Genomic DNA, 22,042 nt, shown 5'->3' on the forward strand with positions numbered 1-22,042 from the left:
TTTTGATTTGAATTTTTTGAGTTTCGAGACAATCTTATTATGTGATGATTCAGGCTGACCTTGAGCTTTTGACCTTCCTGCCTCAGACTTCATAGTTCTGGAATCAGCTATGCCTAGCTCTTCATCAGATTTGATTGGTCATCTCTACATCTGGTTTGGGAGCTTCCTGTGGGAGAACTGCCCGCTCTGTCATTTTCTTTCGGGCCACACTGGCTTCCATGAGGTGTCTTCTAGCCAACCAGTTCTGCCTGTCTAACTGTTGTGTCCCCACCTCCCATATGGACATCATGAAGTTAATTTTGTGGGTCATGACCAGCCTTTATTAACAGAAAAATGAGTTTTAGAGAAACACCAGCATCTATCGCATATAGGGAGGGCACGCCTCACTGCAGCTTACAGACAGGGAGTTCAAAGTCCCCTCTAGGAAAGGGCAGACCCAGTAGAAGATTAGAACTATGGCTCTGTGAAATAAAACATGAAGAGCCCAGTAAAACCTGTTATCTAAGACCCTGTAAAGCAGCGTGGGGCTGGTTTTGATGAGTTGGACAAGAAAGAGCCATTGTTAGCTCTGGGGGAGGAGAGCCTGGTAAAAGGAGGTTCCCCAAAGATACTTCTGGCAACAGTGGGTGAGCCACTGAGTACACAAGGGCTCCTCGGGGCCGAGGCTCCTTCTGAGGTCTGCTCATGATTTACAACTTTGACACTGAACATAATGTCTAACAACGCAGTTTCTGTACGAGTGGATGCTCCTGAGAGATTGGAGAGCTCACCTTCTCTCAAACCCAGTAAGATGCCAGGAAGGCTGAGCAAGCAGCCGATTTGGTTCAGTCACAGTCCCCACGCCCTGGGAGGCTGCGGGGCTTGAGCCGGAGAGGACAAGAAGAGGATCTTGGGAGATCCAAGCCAGGGTGGACTATAGGACCTTTGACCCCTAAGGATGCCAGTGTGCCCCGAGCTATGATACAATCACACTGCCCCCTACTCTGAGTATTTTTCCTGCCCTTTGTCCTCATGCTATGAACAAAGCTCCTATCTGACTCACCTGGTTCTGAAAAGGTGGGTCTGCTCAGCCCCTCAAGTCAACACCAGAAGGGCCCAACTCCAGGTCCCTGTTCTCCACCTCTCGGCCCTGCTCCCACACAGATGCCTGGAACACGTGCAATGTAAACACCCAAGCAAACAAAGGGCACTAGTCCCCTGGGACAGGAAGTGACTCACAATCAAAGAACCAGGGTCAAGGATTTTAGAAGGAGCCTGGCTATGTCCCAGCCACCCATGTCTCCAAATAGGGAAGCTGAAGAAGACAGAAAGCCATCTTGCCTGAAATGGGACACAGTGTGCAAACCCACAAACAAACTGGGAAAGCAACATGGAGATGAAGGATGAGGATGAGGGGAAAGGGCTCGTGAGGGATGAAGGCTTCCAGAGTCGTCAGGGAGCTTACAGTGTTTGGAATGGATAAAGCTTGCCCAGTAGAAAAGAATGGAAGAATGGCAGAGAGCCAAGGACTGAGGGTCCAGCTGTGCTTGCGGCAAGACCAAGGTCTAGAGCCATTGGGAAGAGATGATACTGTCCAGTGAGGTGACATGGGCGTCTCCATACCCCAAACGAGAAAGTACTAAGGGTGAGAGGAAGCTTTGCCTGGAGAAGGGAGAAAGCTGCTAGAAACAATGGCCATTACAAGAGGCAGAAAAGGAGGCTTTATTTCTTCAAGGGAGCCTCTGTGTAAAGAGGATAGGCTATCCTGAGCAGGCAGAGGAAGGGATAGCCTTCTAGGCGGTCCAGCCGGCAGCCCGCCGGCCACACGCAACCAAGCAGAGTTCAAATGCAGCCTTAACACTCAACTATACATTTCTTTAAGACATTTATAAGAATTTATTATGTATTTATTTATTTATTTATTGTAACTAGATTGCATAGTTCTCAACAGTAAACTTTGTGGACGACAACATCGCATTGCAATGTCCAAAGGCTGGGCATGCCAGCGACAGTTAGCATCAAGTGTTAATAAGAGAACGTGCAAACACGCCAGCTGAGCGGGAGGGACGTGGCCTCCGTCCTCAAGAGAAGAAACTCTTGTCTTTGAACAGGTTATCAGGCACCATCTGCCTGTGCTTGCTCCTCGGGAGATAGGAAGGTCTCTAAAGGCAATAGGTAGATAACGGTCTCCAAAGGCCAGAGAGTTTAATTACCTTCATAAACGCCCCGCACCCAGGCACACAGCCTGGGAGAGGGCAGGGTGCAATAAAAACCTGGCTGATCAGATGAGTAGCTGAATGATAAGCATAGTGTTCTTCTCTTGGTGGGGTGTGCAAAAATGTAGAGACCGCAGGTCTGTGTCAAATGTCTTTCTTAACTGCTAGCCACCTTGTTTATATCCCTTTTTCCATGCTTGTGTGGGGTGGGGGTGGTGGTGGTGGTGGTGGAGGTCGTCGTCGTCGTCGTCGTCGTCGTCGTCTTCTTCTTCTTCTTCTTCGTCGTCGTCGTCGTCGTCGTCGTCGTCGTCGTCGTCTTCTTCTTCTTCTTCCTCTTCCTCTTCCTCTTCCTCTTCCTCTTCCTCCTCCTCCTCCTCCTCCTCCTCCTCCTCTACCTCCTCCTTCTCCTTCCCCTCCTCCGCCCCCCTCCTCCTCCTTCTGCCACATCTCTATACATGGGCATTAAAGGCCCAAGGTTGATAGGCAGAACCATCCTTGATCAACGTCCTTTTTCACTGGGGCAGGCTCTCTCAATCAAACTCAGAGCTTTCTAATATGACTGGTCTTGTTAGCCAGCTCACTCCAGAGAGCTCAGCTCTGCCTCCAAAGGCTAGAATTATGAGCAGGTGCCACACCCCCTGTGATTTCACATGGGTTTCTGTGGAGCCGAGCTCCCATCTTCTGACGTGTGTGTCTAGTGTTTAACAGCCAAGCCATCTGCCCAGCTCCTCACCTCATTTTCTGAGACAAGGCCTGCCACTGAGCTCCGAAGCTGACCTATTTGGCGACACGGGCTAGCCAATGAGCTCCAGGAATCCACCTGTCTCCCTCTCTCCAGTGCTGGGATTACACATCCCTTGCCTGTCATTTTATCTGCATGCTGGGGAACTGAACTCAGGTCTTTACTCTTGCCATCTCCCCAGCAGAACTTTACATACCAGAAAGCAGGACTCTCATTTCCCTGGAGATGCTACCTACCATGGCTGTTCAGCAAATGTCCACAGAGAGGCCTGGGAGCAGGCAGACAGACTAACAGGTACAGACATATGCTGCCTCTGTGGAGGGTCTGACCTCTCAAACCTTCTCCAGGCAGTCATGAATCCACACAGCCCTTTCAGGAAATCCAGCTCCAGTTCACAGGGTGTACACCGAAGCCGACCTTGGGGCTTCCCCCGACCTCGTCACATTCCCAGCTTCTCCTCCCATGGATGGAGGACAGCCAGAGGAATGTTCCCCTGACCAATCTGTCCTTGGCTGATGATCTTTCCTCCCACTACGTCACGTCATAGGGCCCACCCCTTTTTTCCTCTTGTCCCTCGGCCATAAAACTCATTTCTTCCCATGGAACCCCCATACTACAGACTGACGAGCTCACCCTAAGCAACGAGGAAACACACAGAATGGGAGTTAGGAAAAAATGTGGAGATCTAGTCAACCTCCCTGGCTACTTGCAAGCAAACACATTACCACCAGCTTTGCCCTACGTTAAGGGAAAACACCCCTGCCGCTCCTTCCTCACCTGGAGAAAGTTGGTTACGGCACAGACAGCAGCATCGTCACGGTCATTAATGCTGCTGTGGATTTATGTTTGTTTTCAATCCTGAAAGGAAAAAGCGTCTCCCAGGTAACTAGGGAAAACATTCGAGTGTTGAAATTTTCAGGCGGGTGGGCGGGATGTCTCAAGTACACGAGCCTTGTGTGCCGGACTCTGGTGCATTGCTCTTCCCGACTTCAGACGTATCAGATCGAAGGGGAGGGATTCTCTGGCTGCAGCACCCGACTGACCGCAGAAGTCCATCAGCTCAGGGACACTGTTTTAGTCTCATATAAGGAACTCCGATTCAGCCACTGTCACCGTGTGTCACTAAGACTTGCTCCTCTTTTCTGAGTTGATGCTCGGCTCATGCACAGCAGGTAGCCATTTGGGGGACATCCAAGTCTAGCACTCTACCTCACCAGGAGGGTCTTCTCTTCCAGGCAGGCTGCCTGGCTGGGGACTGGAACTACGGCGGTGTTCTTCCGTAGCAACCACTACGTGTTTCTAAGTGTTTCTGACATAAGGACTCCTAAAGCCTTGGACACCCAGGGAACAGTCCTGGTGGGTCACAGGTCCAGCCATCCCCCCCAACTCAGTTGCAACCTCTTCCAGAATCCTCTTCCACGAACAGACCACACTCCCGGGATTATGGTCATCAAGGAAAAAGAGCAGACTACTGCAGCCTGGCTCTGTGTGGGACCTGCAGCTTTTCTAATGGGCTGCCCTGGGCCTTCCCCAGCAAGCCTACCACTCCTAACACCTACGCGTGCTTCTCGACAATCTGGTCAGAGCAAGGTGGCCATGGGACAAGGAGAGTGTCGGCTCAAACCACCTTTCCCTTCTGACTTAGGGTCTTAGCTTGCCTTTTCTCCATTAGGATCTATGTCCCATCACCTACAATGGTCCTCTGTCATTCTGCAGAGCATCTATATCTGTACACATGCACATTAATACCCATAATCACTCATATTCATTCATTCATTCATTCATTCTCTCTCTCTCTCTCTCTCTCTCTCTCTCTCTCTCTCTCACACACACACACACACACACACACACACACACCCAGGGAAGGAGGATTCACTATGTGTTAACATTACCAGAACAAATTCCTAGAGAGCAAGCGACATGCTCATTTACAAATGGATCTGGTGAAACTTCAGAGCTGAGTTAGGGATAACACGCTTTTTCTATTAGGAAAAAAAAAACCCTATGTATATAAAACTGATTAAAAACCTATAGAGAAATGTAAATAGAAAAGTGCTAACTATTTACCGTCTCACAATCTAATGTGAAATGGCTCTGAGGCCTCCCGGCACCCAGCATCAACTGTGCATTCCCCGAAGACCCAGTGGCCGACCTTCTCCGCTGCCTGACACTCAGGCTCCAGCTGGGCCACAGCCAGGGGAGGTGTAAGCTGTGCTCTGCCCAGCTCATTCCTGCCAGCTCTGGCCTTGAGTCTAGGATCTTTCCCCAGATCCCTGCACGATTGCTCTTGTGCATGCACCATAAATCAGCTGGGTCCACTTTCTGCCCTCAGTGCTTCCGAGTGTCAGGGGAACGAGTTTGCCTTTTCCTGCTCTGCTCCTGAGGCCTACACCGACAGGTTTGTGTTACGGCATTTTTTTTCTTTTCTTTTTTTAAGCAACAAAAATCTGGTCAATGATTTGTAGCAACCACAGCTGCACAGAGCTGGAAGCTCTGACTGGCCCTTCAGAGAGAAGCAGAAATCAAACACATTAGACTTACGTCCTTGACAGAATCCATGGCAGGCCAGCCTTAGGTCAAGCTGAAATCAGGTGTGGGGACTAAAAGATTAAGTCAATACCAAAGAGAGGTCCAGCACATAAACTAAGGCGGCTTCGAAGGAAACTGAGCTCAAGAAAAACAATGAAGGGAAATGGAGCTTAGGAAGAAGAAAGCTGTTAACAGACCCTTTGCTTGAACCCCATCAGCACTGCTGCGACTCCCTTCACATCTGCCTCCCTGTACTGGCTCACTCTAGAAGACACTGGAAAACCTGCTAGGAATAGCACAAGCGTCACAAACTCTGACCAGTGTTCTCTCGTCCTGACCTCTGCAACTGGGTGTCACCCTGAGCTCCCAGGAGCCACACATCTCACAACCTATCTGCCCATCAGCGTCTAGTTTCCTCCTGTTGATGGCTACTTCCGCACAGTAAGAAGCGGGTCATCGGCTGCACATTTAGCCCTGTCCAGAGAATGGAGCTCGGTGTTCACCCAGGCTTCTGTGACCCCCCACTCCCTGTGTGTTGGGCTCAATCTTTTGCCAGCTCAGTCTTTCCTCTGTATTCTCTCTCCTATAACCCCTCCTCCATGCTGTTTCCACTCAGTCCCATCCAATCCGCCAGCCATTCCACTGCAGCCAGTGTTTCTCCAGCTTCCCCACGCACCTTTCTCAGAGACCAAGTGGGGAACTCAAGTGATGACTCAGTGGGTAAAGCAGTTGCTACTCAAGTATGCAGATGAAAATAGGACCCCCAGAAACCCCTACAAACAGAGGCCAGGCGCACCCCTGTAAACCCAGCATTTGGGAGGGGGAGACAGGGAATCCCCAGAGGAAGCTGACTATCTAGACGAGCTGAATCTGTGTGTCCCAGGTATGCTGAGAAACCCAGCTCAACAAGTAAAGTGGGACAAGAGAGGAAGGCATTCAGCACTAACCACTGACCTCCACATACACGACACACACACACACACACACACACACACACACACACACACACACACACATACCACATGCACATACACGCACACAAAATCACAGATGAACAGGCACACCGTCACTGTGGTCAAAGTATCTCTCTCCAACCACACCACTTCTTCCCCACCCCTCCAGCTCTTCTTCCTTTATTCCTCTTCAAAATCATTTTCAGAAGTTTGACCGTGACCTTGTAATCTCAGCACTTAGGAAGCTGCAGCAAGACAACAGCAAGCCAAGGGCTAGCGTTGGCTACCCAGCAAGATATTGTCCCCCAAATTAAAAATTGACTGTTATGGGTCTTGGCACTAGACTTCTTTGGGTTGAGGTTGTATCTTATGCTACATCTGAAAACTTTTTTGGGAATGATTGCATCCGGAAGCTTCCGGCCCTGTCTACTCTCCTCCCCAGGGACTGCACAAGCACAGATATCGGATCTTTTGTTATAGTCCTATAGACACCTGGCTTTTCGCCCAGGTCTGCTGCTCTCTGTGGCTCAGGTTGGGTAACTCACTACATCTTCTATTTGTTTCACTCCTCCTGCCTCTACTCTCCTGTGCAGTCCACCAAGTGAGACTTGATTTCAGTTATTACGTGTTTCCCTTCTAAACATTCCATGCAGGATGAAAACCTTAAACATGAGACTGGAAACTATTTTTAAAAAGTCGGCGAGGTACTGCATAGCATTGGTACTGACTGAGTGATGACTTTTAAAAATCCGATCCCCCAAAGCACAGGCAAACAAAACAAAAACACGAATAAGGTTACAGCAAACACAAAAGCATTTGCAAGTGAAGGAAAAAGGAGCAGTGTGAAAAGAGAACCTGCAAGCTAGGAGAGAATGTTTACAAACTGAATCTCGGATGGGATTAATATCAGAAATAGCAACAAGGAACAGTGAAAAAGCGGACGGGGGACCTCCGCGACCACAAGGACAGGTAAAGACGCTGAACACCCACAATCACTGGGGAACAGAACTTCAGAGCGGGGGCGAGTTTCCATCTGACGTGTCAGGATAGCTATTATCCAACACTCAAGTTGGCAGTTGCTGCTGAGAGTCACGGGGGTGCAACCTTCAAATGACACCGGTCAGAGCAAGAGTTAGAGCAGCGATCATGGAATAGGGAAGTTTCTCAAAAAAACTACAAAGAAAGTCGGGTGCAGCAATTCCTCTCTTTGTATTGATTCCTAAGTATTTAATCTGTTTAGTGAAGAGATGCATGAACTCTCAGGTTCCTTGCTGCCTCCTTCCCAATAACCATGGTATAGAAGTGAACGCCAAGGCCCTCAACCAATAGATGGATAGAGAAATGCTAAGTGGAATACTACTCGACCTTTAAAAAGGAAGGGAACCTTGTCATTTGGGCAACATGGACAGAACCTGAGACTATTATGTTGAGTGAAATAAGCCAGACACAAGAAGGCACACCCATGTTTTCACCTACATGTGGATTCTAAAACCATTCGACTCACGAAAGCAGAGCGCGGATGGTGGCTAAAAGTAGCAGCGTGGAAGCAAAAGGAAAAGGCAATGGAAGGGTTACAGCGAGTGTCCATGTTTAATCTATTGCATAGTTTAGTGAGCAGTTAATGACAGAAGAGTGGACAGTTCGTACTCGCTGAGTGCATTTCAGATGTCTTCTCTATGAGAAGTGACAAGCATCTGCAACAAATAAAGGAGAATTAGCTCCATTTAAACACTCCACTTTGTACCCAAGAATTAGACATGATTATAATTTGTCAATTTATAATGATTTAATACTTAGAAATAAAAGTCCCAGAGTTTAGTGGTAGAAAACAAGATCCTAGACTCAATCCTGGCTTTACACAGAAAGAAAATGAATATATACATAATTGACAGCTAGAAAGGTAGATAATAGATGATAGGTAGGCAGGCAGATGATAGATAGAAGGTAGGTAGATAGATATGTAGATGATAGATAGATGATAGATAGATAGATAGATAGATAGATAGATAGATAGATGATTGGTGGACAGAAAGATGATTATTTATGAATGAATAAATAGATGATAATAGATGATAGATATTTGATAGGCAGATAGATTGACAGATAATAGATACAGTTTTTTTCTTCTTTTTCTTTACTATGACTTTTTTTTATTTCAAGCATATAGATAATTATTGATTGGGGCACTTTCAGAATGGCGGCTTCTGAACCTTCACCCAGTATCTCTAACATCTTTGTCAGCTTAGTGTTGGCCTCGACCTATTGTCCTTTTTCATTCAGCAGAAGACCTTCCTGTTTCTCGTGACCTATTCTGTGCTAACCCTGCACATCGTAGGCATTGTGTTATGAACAAAGATCTTATTGACAGCCTCCATTTAACTGTCTTCTTTTGACATGCTAAAGTCCGGGAGGGGCTTTTCCCTCATCATGCTCTGCCTGAGACAAAATCCGAAGTCCCCCTTTGGTCTCTGCTGAGGAAGCAGAAGTCACCAGTACATCTGGACAGGATGGTGGTGGTTCCGCTCTCCATCAGATCCCCATGCACATTCCTCTGCTGGGAGGGGAAGGGATGAAATAAAGCAGGTGCACAGTTCTTCATGTGGCCCCCACCAAGGCCACAAGCGGTGGGGGCGAGGTTGGGGGCAGACAAGAGGGGATCCGTGTCTTTGCTTCCATGGGTGGTGGTAAGGGTCCTTATGAACGGCCACTCTCCAGGAAGAGAAGAAATGTCACATTGCTGCTGGGTAAGGGTGAAGGCTGAATATCGCCGCCTGTCTCAGTTGAGAAATGATCTAGTTAATCACTGCTCATTCAGGAGTGAAGAATTAGTGATACAACAACAGGCAATGACTCTGGCAGCCAGAGGGCAAGCCGATGCCAAGAGAGAACTCAAAATTCAGACCCACGACTCCAAGACCACTTGTCTATAGACCAAAGAGCTCTCCGCCCAAGAACACCAGCCCCCTGGCCCAACAAAACAATGAGAAAAACCCTCACTGGCAAAGGACAACAGCTGCCTCCCTTCACATCCTACCAGCCCCCAGGCCAGAGAGCACACATGGCTGTGCGCCATCACCCCCTAAACAACACAAACACGCGCTTGCTCAAGTCAGGTTTCCATCCAACACATACAGTGAAGGCAGACTCTGGAGCCAAGAACCACAGCCTTGCAGTCACCTTCAGGGCTGGTGGTCTCCCATCTGGAGAGGATCCCACTTTTCCGCCCATAGGAATCTCTGAAACCAAGATACACCCAGGAGCTGTGGAGATGGGAGTAACCAGCAGGCCAGGCAGCCCCTCCTGGCTGGAGAGCAGGGTCTGCACCCAGCTGGAGCCTTGGTCCCTGTAGCTGGGGCCTCTCCTCTGGCCCCAACCGAGCAGTCTGCACAGAGCTGTGTTTTGTCCAATAAGGGAAAGCTGGTGACCCGGGCGGAGAACTCAGCTTTCCAACAGTCTCTGTTTTTGTTTCCATTTAAAAAGGTTAGTGACTTTATTGCATGTGGAAAGAACCAGAGAAACAAGCTCAAAGAAGCTCAGCATGTTTTTGGAGCTGACCAAAAACACAGGACTTTTGAGTCTAATGGGGAGAAGAGGGAACAAGTTTATCCTGCATTCACCATGTGCCAAATGCAAGCCGGGAAGTGCCTTCGGTGCCCTTCCCTGGTAGATTCAGCCAGAACCAAGTCAAATCCCGTACCACAGGCCATCAGGACGTGAGGAGTCAGAACTGCTGGACTCCGGGATCAAATACAACCAGAGACCAATGTGAAAAGCACCCTTTCAATCAGGAACTAAAACAGGATACAGTGTATTCATCCTTCAATATTCTCCAGCTCATCAGCACCCCCACCAACAACAGTATCCATGAATGCTCAAGTCCCTCGTATACAATGTCATGGTACTTGTATATAACCACGCATATCCTCCCATAGGCCTCAAATCGCTCCTGGGTGTGCCAATACCATCTCACACACTGCGAATGCTGTCTATGCAAGAGGCTAGCTTATATAGACGGCATGGTACTGCACATAAGCTATGCTCATCCTCTTGTCTGGACATTTTAAACCATCCCTGGGTTGCTTATACTGCCTCATGTACTGTACATGTTCGGTAAATGGACAGTGTACCATAGACCTCTAGTAAAGACAAGAATGAAGACCTGACCATATTCAATACTGATATAAATTTTTAAAAACTATTTTCAATCTAAGCCGGGCAGTGGTAGAACAAGCCTTCAATTCCAGCACCTGGGGGGCAGAAGCAGGCTGATGTTTTAGTTTGAGCCAGCCTGATCTACAGAGTGAGTTCCAGGACATCCAGAGCTACACAGAGAAACCATCTTGAAAAACAAGCACACACACGCACACACACACACACACACACACACACACACACACACACACACACACACATATATATATATACATATATATATATATATTCAATCTGCAGTTGGCTGAGTCTTGAAAGGGTATAGTATATTACTAAAGTCATTGATGCTAAGAATTTTGAAGTCTGTAATTTTTTGTTCACTACAAGAACTACTCAAAGCATAGCAAGCTGAATTATGGCCTTTGCGTTAGATTGGTCCAACCCAAGCTCACAAATAACTTTTTTTTTTTTTTTTTTTTTTTTTTTTGGCTAAAACTTATGGCTTGAACTAGACTCTTAGGGACACTGGAACACCTATGATTTCTGTGGACTCTCTAGGGCACTGCTGTGGTTTAATCGTAAGATGTGTGCACATTTGTGTATCTGAACCTGGTTCCCAGTAGGTAGAGCCGTTTGGGAATGTTGTGGAACCTTTAAGAGGCGGAACCTTTCTGGGGGAAGTAGGCTCCTGTGGGTGGGCCCTGGGGGTCTTGTAGGATGGCTTTGCTTCCTGTTCTCTTTCTGCTTCCTGAGTGCAGTGAGACCACCCAGCTTCCTGCCCCTGCTGTCACTCCTTGTTACTTACTGCCCTGTCTTCCTGGCTGTGCTGGAATCATCCTCCTGAACTACAAGCTGGGTAAACCATTCCTCTCTGAAACTGCTCGCCAAGTATTTTGTCACATCAACAATACAAATTACTCACACGATGTTCACAGTCATTCTTCCTGGCATTGAAAAGGCTTCAATAGTGTGGTAAACTAGACTAGAAGTCATGGGTCAAGCCTGATTGACTGCCATTTTAGGGGCAGAGGAGGTCACATTTTCAAATGGTTGAACAATGAGAGAGAGAGAGAGAGAGAGAGAGAGAGAGAGAGAGAGAGAGAGAGAGAGAGAGAGAGAGAGAGAGAGAGCCAGAGAGAGAGAGAGAGAAGCGAGCCAGAGAGCCAGGCGCCAGAGTGAGAGAAAGACAGGGTGAAACAGACAGACAGACAGACAATGTGCTGTGATGTAAAATGGATGCCGGGATCATCAGAGTATCCACACGGGGTTTTAGTGAGATTTTATTTTTATTTAAGGGTGTGTGCATGTTTATGTACACAGGTCCCCAAAGAGGTCAGAAGAAGACACCAGATCCCCTGCAACTGTAGTCACAACAGTTGTGAACCACCAATGCGGACGCTGAGAACCAAACACCAATCCTCCAGAGCAGCAAGGGCTCACAACACTGAGTCACCTCTCCAGCCCCTAAATAAAGTTTTATTGGATTGCACCTATGACCTTTCCTTTATGGCCTGCCTGTGGCTTCACTCACGCTCAAAAGGCCGTGCTAATTAGGTGCAGCAGACATCCATGTCCTGCCAAGCTCAGATATCAACCCTCTGACCCCTTGTAAGGAACACGTTGCCGAACTCCGCCTGACACCATCTGTCAGACTGTCAGGCGTGCGAGCCAGGCTGAGAACTCAGCAAGATAAGGACCACTTCTGACAGAGCAAAGGAACCATCGTGGCACGCTGAGAGGAGGCGATGCTAAGAGAGGCCGTGGACTAGAGGCAACTGCACAGTGTGGAGGCTCTGTCGTGTGCAGGCATACACTGCCTTCATTCTGGGGGCATACGCTTATGAGACTCTGGATCCTGAAAGCTAGTCAAGAAGAGAGCATTCTCGGGGCTGGGGATTTGGCTCAGTGGTAGGCGCTTACCTGAAAGCTAGCAAGGCCCTGGGTTGATCCCCAGCTCGAAAAAAACAAAAAAAAAAAAAAAAAAAAAAAGAAGAGAGCATTCTCATAAGTACAGCTTCCACTTCCTTCAACCCTCTCTTCCCCTCGGTTTCCTACTGGGTCTTGCCTCCCACCCTATGTCTTTCTAAAGTCCCACCATGAGTCCAGTGCCTTTTATCTGGATCTGCTGGGCTGTTCACTATGGTAATTATAAAGATTCCTCTACTACCTGCCTCTGCCTATGGATGTAAGATGCTCTTAAGCATCTTCCTTTAAGACTATAACACACACACACACACACACACACACACACACACACAGACATATGCATATGTATGTGTGTGTGTATATACACACACATATATAATATATATATTTATACACACACATATATATTTGACCTATAAACCTATAAGACAGACCAGAGATTTCCTGCTTATTAAGGAACATAGCAGCCCCTTCATGTCTACATTAATTGGAATGTGCCCCTCAAAGGCTCATGTAATTTTTCTTTTAAAAAAAATGTGTTTTTATTATTTTTATGTATGTGTGGCAATGTGTACATGAACACAGATGCCAAAGGAAAGCCAAAGCTGTAGGATCCCCAAGATCCTGGAGCTGCAGGCAGTTGGGAGTCACCATGTGGGTACTGGGAACAAACTTGGATCACCTGAAAGAGTAGCACATGTTCTTAAACACCAGGCATTTCTCCAACCCACGTGTTAAAAGCCTTAGCACCCAGTTGGTAACACTGTTAGTGGGTAGCTCCCAGTTGGTAACACTGTTAGTGGGTAGCTCCCAGTTGGTAACACTGTTAGTGGATAACTCCCAGTTGGTAACACTGTTAGTGGGTAGCTCCCAGTTGGTAAAGCTGTTAGTAGGGCCCAGTGGAAGAAGAAAGGTCGCATAGGATTTAACCTTGGAAGCATATTGAAATCTGACCCCCTCGGCCCCTCTTTGGTTTTTTTTTTTTTTTTTTTGTTCTTTTTTTTCGGAGCTGGGGACCGAACCCAGGGCCTTGCGCTTCCTAGGCAAGCGCTCTACCACTGAGCTAAATCCCCAACCCCCTCTTTGGTTTTTGGCACCACGAGGTGAACATCTTCCTCTACCCTATGTCCCTGCCATGATGCAGTTTGGTGCCACAAATAAAACACAATGTAACCAAGCAGCCATAAGACCTCCGAAGCCACGTGCCCAGACAAGCCCTCGTCCTTATGGTGATTGCCTCGGGTGCTCTGTTACAGTAACAGGAAGTTAACAATGTGATTTCTCAGCAACCCTCGGTATCTCTACTAGGTTTGCTTATGTGTAGAGATTATTGGCCCACTGTACAAGAGAGGAAACGGATGCTGTCCAAAGCCACACAAGCAGCAGCTGGATCTGGAATCCACACATTTTTTTTTTACAATGCATGGTGTTGTTCCCTGGTGCACAGTAGGGACTGGGAGAGGGTTAGAAGCATGAATGGATGGATACACAGCATGACCCATACGGACTCAGTAACGTGTGTGAGCATGATCTAAGAAGTTGCCAACACCTTCTTTCAAGGAACCTCTGTGAACACTGACATAATTTCCTTCTGTGTGGAATTCAGAAAGTCCCCACCCTACCATGGGTCTTCCTGGCCTGCGAAGCAAAGGGTGTCGAGTTCCTCCATTCTGAGCCTGAGGAAGGAACAGAATGAATTAGGAAGAAAGGAGTAGGTTGCCACTGAGTCCTCCTCTGCTTCTGGTGCTCACGTGGGCCCCCCCAGGGGCTTGCTCTCCATGGGTTCTTGGATACCATGGGTCAGTATGACCAGGTGACCATGTGACTTGGATTTGACTCCAAAGCAGATCATGAGATCAGACATGGATAAACTGGATGCCTTTACCAGGGCACTGATTTTTGAGATTGGGGAAGAACTAAAAACATTCTAGCTCCTCACGCAGAGTAGGGAAGGGCTGTGGAGAGCATCACTATCCATAAGAAATGGGAAGAAAACAGTTTAAAAGTGAACCTGGAGAGGGGAATCAGCACTAAAAAGTACTTGCTGCTCTTTCAGAGGATCCGAGTTCAGTTCCCAATACACACATCGGGCAGCTCACAACTGTCTGTAACTCCAGCTCCAGGGGATATGACACTGCCTCTGGCCTCTGTTGGCATCCACACACACACACATGCACACACAGGCAAGCACAGACAGAAATAAAAAGGAAATAACTCTTCTTCATAATTGTTGGGGAAATATTTGCACAGGCCCATGTTAGCCAAAAGAGACAAATGTGTATCAGCACGGTTATCACATGAGCTCGTTCTGGGGCTGGGAGGGGGCTCAGTCAGTAAGGTGCTTGCTGAACAAGCATGAGGGGCTGAGCTCACATCCCCAGCACAGGCATAAACCGCCTCGCATGATGTCCCACCTCAAGGATGTCAGCGCTGGGGAGTGCCGAGGCTGAGAACGCCCGGAAACTGCTGGCCAGCATCACTGAATCAGTGACCTCACAGGCTGAGCGAGAGATGCTGCGCTCTGGTTAGTTTCCTTGTTTGTGTGTTTTTGTTTGTTTTATGGTTTTTATTTTGCTTTTCACCAACTTAACCTAAGGGTCACCTGGAAAGAGGGGATTTCGGCTGAGACATTGCCTCCATCACGTTGGCCTGCGGACAAGTGGGGGGGGGGGGCTTTTAACTGATTAAGGTTTACTGTGTGAGGGCTCAGCCCACCGTAAGCAGTGCCAACGCTGGGCAGGTAGTCCTGAGAAGTGTTAAGAAAGCTGAATGATCCAGTAAGCAGCATTCCTCATGGCTTCTGCTTTGGTTCCTGCCCTGAGTTCCAACCGTAACTTCCTTCAGTGATAGAATGTGGTCCATTACGGTGTGGGAGTCAAATCAACCCTTTCCTCCTCAAGTTGCCCTGTGCTTAACAAAGCAACAGAAAACAAATAAGGGCAAATTGCCTCAAAATATAAGGCAGGAAGCTACTTGGGAAGACATCTACCATCATACTCTGGTCTACACACACACATACACAGGCATGCACATACGTGAACATGTATACACACATATACCATACATACACACAAAAAGCATATAGAAGCATATAGAAAACGACAAACAGATCACTAGAGGTAGCTGGCATACTATGTGCAGATGAAGCATGGAGTTCTGCTTTCTGGTTGTTTATTATTCAGCCTGGTCTGTTTGCTCCCAGAGTATCTGTTTCAGAGACGGGCGGAACCCAAAGGCCACCCTGTTGTACATTTGCTCTGTGAACCCCCACAGCCTAAGCTACGGAACAGGATAATGTCTGGCTGACCTTGGAAGACCTGAATTCACACAAGGAAAGCCAGCACCGGATGTGGGGCTCCACGCACAGTTGCGTCCTCTCCCTCAGGTAGCCAAAGAGCCTCTGCACTTGAAGCAGAGTAAAGGCCTAGACCTGACTAAAGCATCATACTCGAAGCAGGGGTAGACAGGAGTCCATTCCAGACTGTACACCATGGAGGTGAAGGCTGCATTGTCAGTACCTACCAGCAGTGAGACTTCAGACCTTGCCCCACAGGGCTGCAGATGCAGCTCAGTAAATGAGTACTTGCCAGGCATGCCTGGTCAGGCCCTAGGTTCAATCCCCAGAACTACCAAGAAAGAAGGAAACGAAAGAATAAAAACAAAACATGTGCATCATGGCGCTACCTGGCACTCACCCTATAACTAGCAACAAGTTCTTCATAGCTCCCAGGAGTCCTCCCATGCACTGGGGCATTGGCCCTCATATCAAACATTAGGTAACTGTAACTTATCAGCCCACAACCAGGATGAGGTGACAGGAGTTCGGAGAAGCCAGGAAAGAGGCCAGGAAAGGGTTTGCATCCTGGCCAGATGGTCTCCACAACTCCTGATTTTGCAGTCTTTCCTACCCCCAGCCACTTAGCCTGAGGATGCTGCATCACAGCAAACTGGCAGTGAGCAGAGAGGAGCAGAACTGACCTATGCCACCAGAGGTTCCGGCTGACATCACTGCCCGGCCCACCAGCATTCTGTCCAGCTAGCATGGAGTCAGGGGGCAAGGGGCTGGAGGTCTAATCAAAAGGGCAGCAGGAGGCCATGGGGCTAGCAGCGGAGGGTGGAACCAGAATTTAAAGCATGCAGGGTCAGGGGTCAAACAAGCCATATCAATCAAAGAGTTAAGTCACTTCACAGAAGTGAGCCCTGGAACCTCTGAGGAGGGGAGACTTCTGTCCTGATGGTCTGAGATTCACTGGGATAGGTGAGGACAAAAAGACAGCTAGGATTGAAGCGGCCCTGGTGTGTGCTTGGGGCTATGTGAAGCATTTTACAAAGTCATGAATCCCCCTCATGGAGAATTCTGTGCTCTCCTAGCATCCTTTTACAGGTGGGAAAATTACAGCACAGTGGCTAAGGACTTTGTTTGAAGCCTGTGGTGTGCTGAGACAGCCTCAGGCAGCTGTCTTTGGAGAGCTGTCACCTTCTGTTCTCCATATACACTCCTCCGCTGGTGTAGGAGTGGACAGGACTCCATTGTGGAGAGCCGGTTTGTAGCCCAGAGGCAAATGCCTTCTTTGTTTATCTACCTAGAAAGGACAGGCTATTGGCAGAACTGTGTCAGAAGAAAACGCATGCTCTATAACTGTAAATTTGCCACTTGTCAATAACATCAGTTTTTCCAAGGAGGCTAGCAGATAGCGTCCCAGCAGCTCATGCAGCCCCAGGGCAGCAGAGTCATCTCTCTCATGATTTCACCTCAAAGAAAATGAACACAAAGTCCAGGCCTATGACCATCCCCACAGTAGCCAGACACGTGGCTGCATCCCTGCGATGAATCAAAGGCGATGCTAAGCTTTCATCAGATGCTGGCAGATAATTCTCCTGCCATTTCCCTGCTGGGACTGGGAGAGCCTTGGCCTAAAGGGTTAACATCTCATTTCCTCTTGTCTTTCAAGCTTTAATCCCCATCCTGAGCTGGGCACATTCCAAGCCCACCTGGAGCAGGTCAAGACCAGCTCCCAGCCTATGACTGGGCCTTCATTTCCCCTAGCAGGAGATTAGATGAGGTACCCATTAATCACTCATTACCTCTGTCTTCCCTGCTGGCCAGGCCTCAGGCAGCCTGCCAAGGGGCCTGGGAGGGTGCTTGTGAGCTGTCCAGTGTCACCCTTCTTGGGGATAAGACACAGAGGCTCAGGCCTGGCTCAGGACTCCATGAGCCACACCCAAACAGGGAGAAAACTGCCTGCCTTCCACCTAAGGTATCCCTAAGGCTCCAGGGGATAGACCACAGCACCAGCTTAGCTGAAAGATTAGAAAAAGAAAGAGAAATAAACAAAAAGTGGCCACTTCCCAAGACAAGTAATCACCAGGGGGACAAACCCACTGCCTACCCAGTGCTTGTGCTCTTTAGAGGACCTGGGGGACACGGGGTAGGACGTGGAGAGAAGACGGGATGCTGGCTGGATGGTTACCATAGGACAGCTATGTGTTCAATGGCGGCTGGGCTGGAGCGCAGGGCTATGAGTCCTTCTGACAAAACCCTGCACCCGACGGGGCTGAGATTGCATGCAGACTTCTTCTGGAATGTTTAGTGAGTACCCACTTCTGTCAAGCACGGATCAGTCAAGGTGGACAGCAGAAATGGGAAGTGATACTGAGCCCTGGCACTTACTATGTGCCAGGGCTTTGCCTAAGGGGCCTCAAGCCCCCAGCCTCAGGCCTTACTATCCCATTGTTACTTGTGGGATGGGGGGTGGGAGAAGGGCAAATATAAAGAAGAGCTATTAAATGAGAACGGTCTGCCACCAATCTAGGGAAGGACGGTGGCTATGGCCAGCCCGGCCAGGCCTACTTGTAACATTCCAGCTCATGTCACACCCCCAGCAGCTTGGGATTTTCAAGCCAAGGTATTCTGATGGTCTTGGTACTTGTTGAGACCATGGGCAGAAGGGCTGGGCTCAGATGCTTTCAGGGAAGATGAGAAGGAAGTATTCTGCTTTCAAAAACTTCATTCAAAGGCCCCTTTAAGAAAAGAAGTAGAGGGGGGGCTCTTCTAAGATCACAATTTCAATTCCTCACTGCTTGGTCCTTAAGGTTCGAGTTAAAGGCCTCTGCTTAAAAAAAAAAAAAAAAAAAAAAAAAAAAAAAAAAAGCCATAGTGCTTGAACAGGCAAACACGGGCACATCCCTGAGACTCAGATGGGCATCAGAGTGAATGGGCTGGGGTGGGGGTGGGGGGTGTTATTTGCAATAGACTCTGCATCAATCATTAAAGTATCATTCCTGGTTCAAAAGGCAGCCTGCAGGTGAGGTCTTCAAAGCTATTAAATACATAAGAATCAATTTCTCCCTCATCTGTGTCTGCACATGGGTCTTCTCTCTCTCTCTCTCTCTCTCTCTCTCTCTCTCTCTCTCTCTCTCTCTCTCTCTCTCTCTCCCCCTCCCTCCCTCCCTCCCTCCCTCCTCCTGCCCCCCATTGTTTGGCTCCTTTACTTCCCTTCTTTCTCCCTGGGTGGTCATTTATTAGCTACTCCCCTCACAACCCCTGGAGGGCAATGATCCAGTCAGTCTTGCTCCGTATAAGCCCCCAGCACACAGTAATAGTCCCTGGCACACAACAGATGCTCAGAAGTATTTGCTGAAGAAAAATTAAATGGAAATGAATACTGGGGAGCCATTGTGATCTCTTGCAGGGAATGATGTGGTGAAGTCAGAATTTCAGGAATATTAATCTGTCAGCATGAGAGAAGATGGATTAAAATGAAGAGAGCCACCCATGGCTGCCAGTCAGGAGGGAGATCGGTACTGTAATGTGGACATGGTTTAAGCATGGTTTAAGGTAGGGGCAAGGAAATAATTTGAGATATCAGGAAAGCATGTGGAAGGGGCCCGTGCTGAATGAGCTATGCATGTAGGGGATGGGATAAGGGTGGTGGGGGGAGCTTGAACACAGACACCAATAGCCAATGGGGATAAAAGTGAAGTCCTGAGGAGAAGGAAAGAGCCATGCTCAGATTCTGTGGATAACAAATGAGATTGCTAGGCAAAAACAAAAACTCCAAGCCCCGATCTTCCTTCAAAACTATGTGATTTTTTTTTTCAGTCACACCTGGAGAAACGTCATGGCTGAGAAGAGTGAGGGTAAGGCCAGTCTGGTGCCCTGCCCTGGGCATGGAGATCACATGAGCCCATCAGCCCCTCTGTGAGGCCGATGCAGTCACTGTGTCAGTAGGGGCTCCACACATTCTCTTGCAGGCTGGACCTTTGGGAATTCCCTGCTCCAGCCCTGCAGAGGTTTATAGGAAAGTCCCAGGGCTCTCATCTGCCTCCTCCCATTAATTTCCAGGGCAGAACTGTGCTTTTCAAAGGAATTCAACTATGGTGCCAACAAAAATCTATAGGAATTGAGTAGGGCTACATCTAAATCACATTTGAAAACTGCACCTTTGTACACAGAGACCCAGTTAAGATTCTCTCAGGGCCAGCAACGCATTGCTTTTGTCTCCACCCGGTCAGAGACATCAATGATGTCAAAGATAACACAGTGGCTCTAAAAGGTGGGAGATCTTAGCTGATGCCCAGATGTCGCGGATGCCAAGGGAGCTGGACATGATAATTCCTTGGAGTTCTGGTTATCCATTTCACTTACCCCAGAGTCTAATGGGTTACAGGCGCCCTGATTCCAAGGCTTTCATTCACCTACTGTCCGCAAAAGGGTGAGCCACTCTGGGGCAAGGATGCGCTTTTAGCAGAACAGGAAGCGGCAAAGACTGTTTAGACCCATAATTCCACAGGCTAAGTGGGTACCTCGAAATCCTCTTTCCAAGGCACAGCTGAAACTATTTCTAAGAAAAATGAAACGTCACTTCCAGATCTCTCCCACCTCCAGGTGAGCGAAGTGGTCAAAAGCTAACCGTTCAATCACATTCAGGGCCACGGGTATATGAGCTGCACTTGCGGTACAGAAGCAGCAACAGGTCCAGTTAGGCTAGCACTGACACTGGGTTGCAATGATTATTCTGACCTGGGCATCAGAGGCTTTCTAAGAAGCCAGAATGATGGAGGGCCCGGGCTGGGGCTCCAAAGATGCTGACACTCCACCAGCAATCCCAGGCTGGCTAAGCAGAAGGGAGCAAGGCTGGGGCTGGGGGTAAAGTGCCGTAGGTGCAACTCTGAGCGGAGCATATCTCAGGAGGCTAGCGGCTGCTTCCCCCAACCCCAGGTGGCCAGGTCCTAGAGTTTGATGTTCAGGGACAGGAGAATAAAGGCAGAGCAGGCCTCCAGGAAAGGGGAAGAGAAAAGAAAGAGGACAGGAGGGGAAAGGAAAACGAAGAGGAAGAGAAAGGGGGAAAAAGAAAGGAAGGGAAAGGGAAATAGATGAGGAAGGGAAAGAGAAAATGAGGAAGGGGAAGTATGAAAGAAAGAGGAAGCAGAAGAGGAAGGAGAAAGGGAAGAAGCAGGTACGACGTGCCGAGCTGCCGCGGGCCCCGACGTACCCACGCGCGCCAATCTGCGGCGCTGCCCCGAGCTCCCGACCGCGGCGGGCCAGGCTGTGCGATCTGCTCACCTGGGCTAGTCCAGAGTGGCCGACTTCTCAGCCCCGCGTGCTTCCCGAGCGCCGCCGCATGGACGGCCGCCCGCCCCGCACGGGCTCCCGCTGCGCCCGGGTGTGTCGGGTGCGCGGGCGGCCAGCGAGTGCCCAGCGCAAGGCTCAGGCGCAGAGTCTGAGGGCCGAGAGCGCGGTCCGCGCGCCCTGCCCTCCCGCGCGGCCTCCCGCTGTCACCTCCAGCCGCCCCTGCCGCCCCCTGGCGGCCGCCTAGGGGAGAGCGGGCCCTGGCCCACCCCACCACCCCAAAGGGAAGAAGGACCCCTGGGAACCTGGAGAAGGGACATCCACCAGGAGAGGTAGCAGAGGGGAAGATTGTCTGGACAGAGAATGGGGGACAGGAGAGTGGTGATCATGGAACTTAGAGAGGCCCTATGGCCGTCAATCGGAGGGCAAAGGAGAAGGCAGTGGAGACCAGAGTCTGAAGGTCAGAGGCTGCCTTCATCTTGGGCAGCGATTGGGAGCTTTTGAAGGACTGCTTCACCAGAGAGACAAGGACATCCTTGAATATTGAGAAACAGCCATTCCGGCTGCAACCACGGGGTTGAGGCTGGTTTACAGTGAACCTTTCCTTTCTTACTTCCAGGGTTAGAGGGCATCCCTAAGAGAAAAACTCCACAAGAACCAGGACAAGTCAGCACGCCTGCCTGATGAGATCTAAGGTCCTCTGGCTTGGCCACAAGCGCATTTACCTGCTAAGCCATCGAGCCATGGAGCTGGTCCAACTCCCAGGTTCTTGAGTCCAAACAAGATGCTAAAATGTTTCAATTCAACCCAAGTGTCTAGAGCTGAGAAAAGCAAGCAAGAGTAGGAGTAGGAAAATTGCCCCTCACCTCCTGCACCCTTTATCCAGAGAGGGCAGGTTGACCTTAAACAATTGAAGGCACAGGAGTCTCCCCCTTGATGTGAATGAGCCTGTTTGTTTATGACGGCCTCAAAA

The 22,042-nt window shown here is 49.0% G+C and overlaps 1 protein-coding gene across 1 annotated transcript in view; it reads right to left on the minus strand.

Annotated features, from left to right (window-relative positions):
• Positions 1–21,252, minus strand: part of LOC116908187 (thrombospondin type-1 domain-containing protein 4-like) — a 126,381-nt gene extending 105,129 nt beyond the window's left edge. Inside the window, exon 1 of the mRNA XM_032911474.1 lies at positions 21,064–21,252. The gene's annotated coding sequence lies outside the window, so the exon portion shown is untranslated. The remainder of the gene's footprint in view (positions 1–21,063) is intronic.
• Positions 21,253–22,042: the final 790 nt, after the last annotated feature.

This window comes from Rattus rattus, chromosome 8 (assembly GCF_011064425.1).
Source record: "Rattus rattus isolate New Zealand chromosome 8, Rrattus_CSIRO_v1, whole genome shotgun sequence".
In the NCBI taxonomy this organism is placed as follows: Eukaryota; Metazoa; Chordata; class Mammalia; order Rodentia; family Muridae; genus Rattus; species Rattus rattus.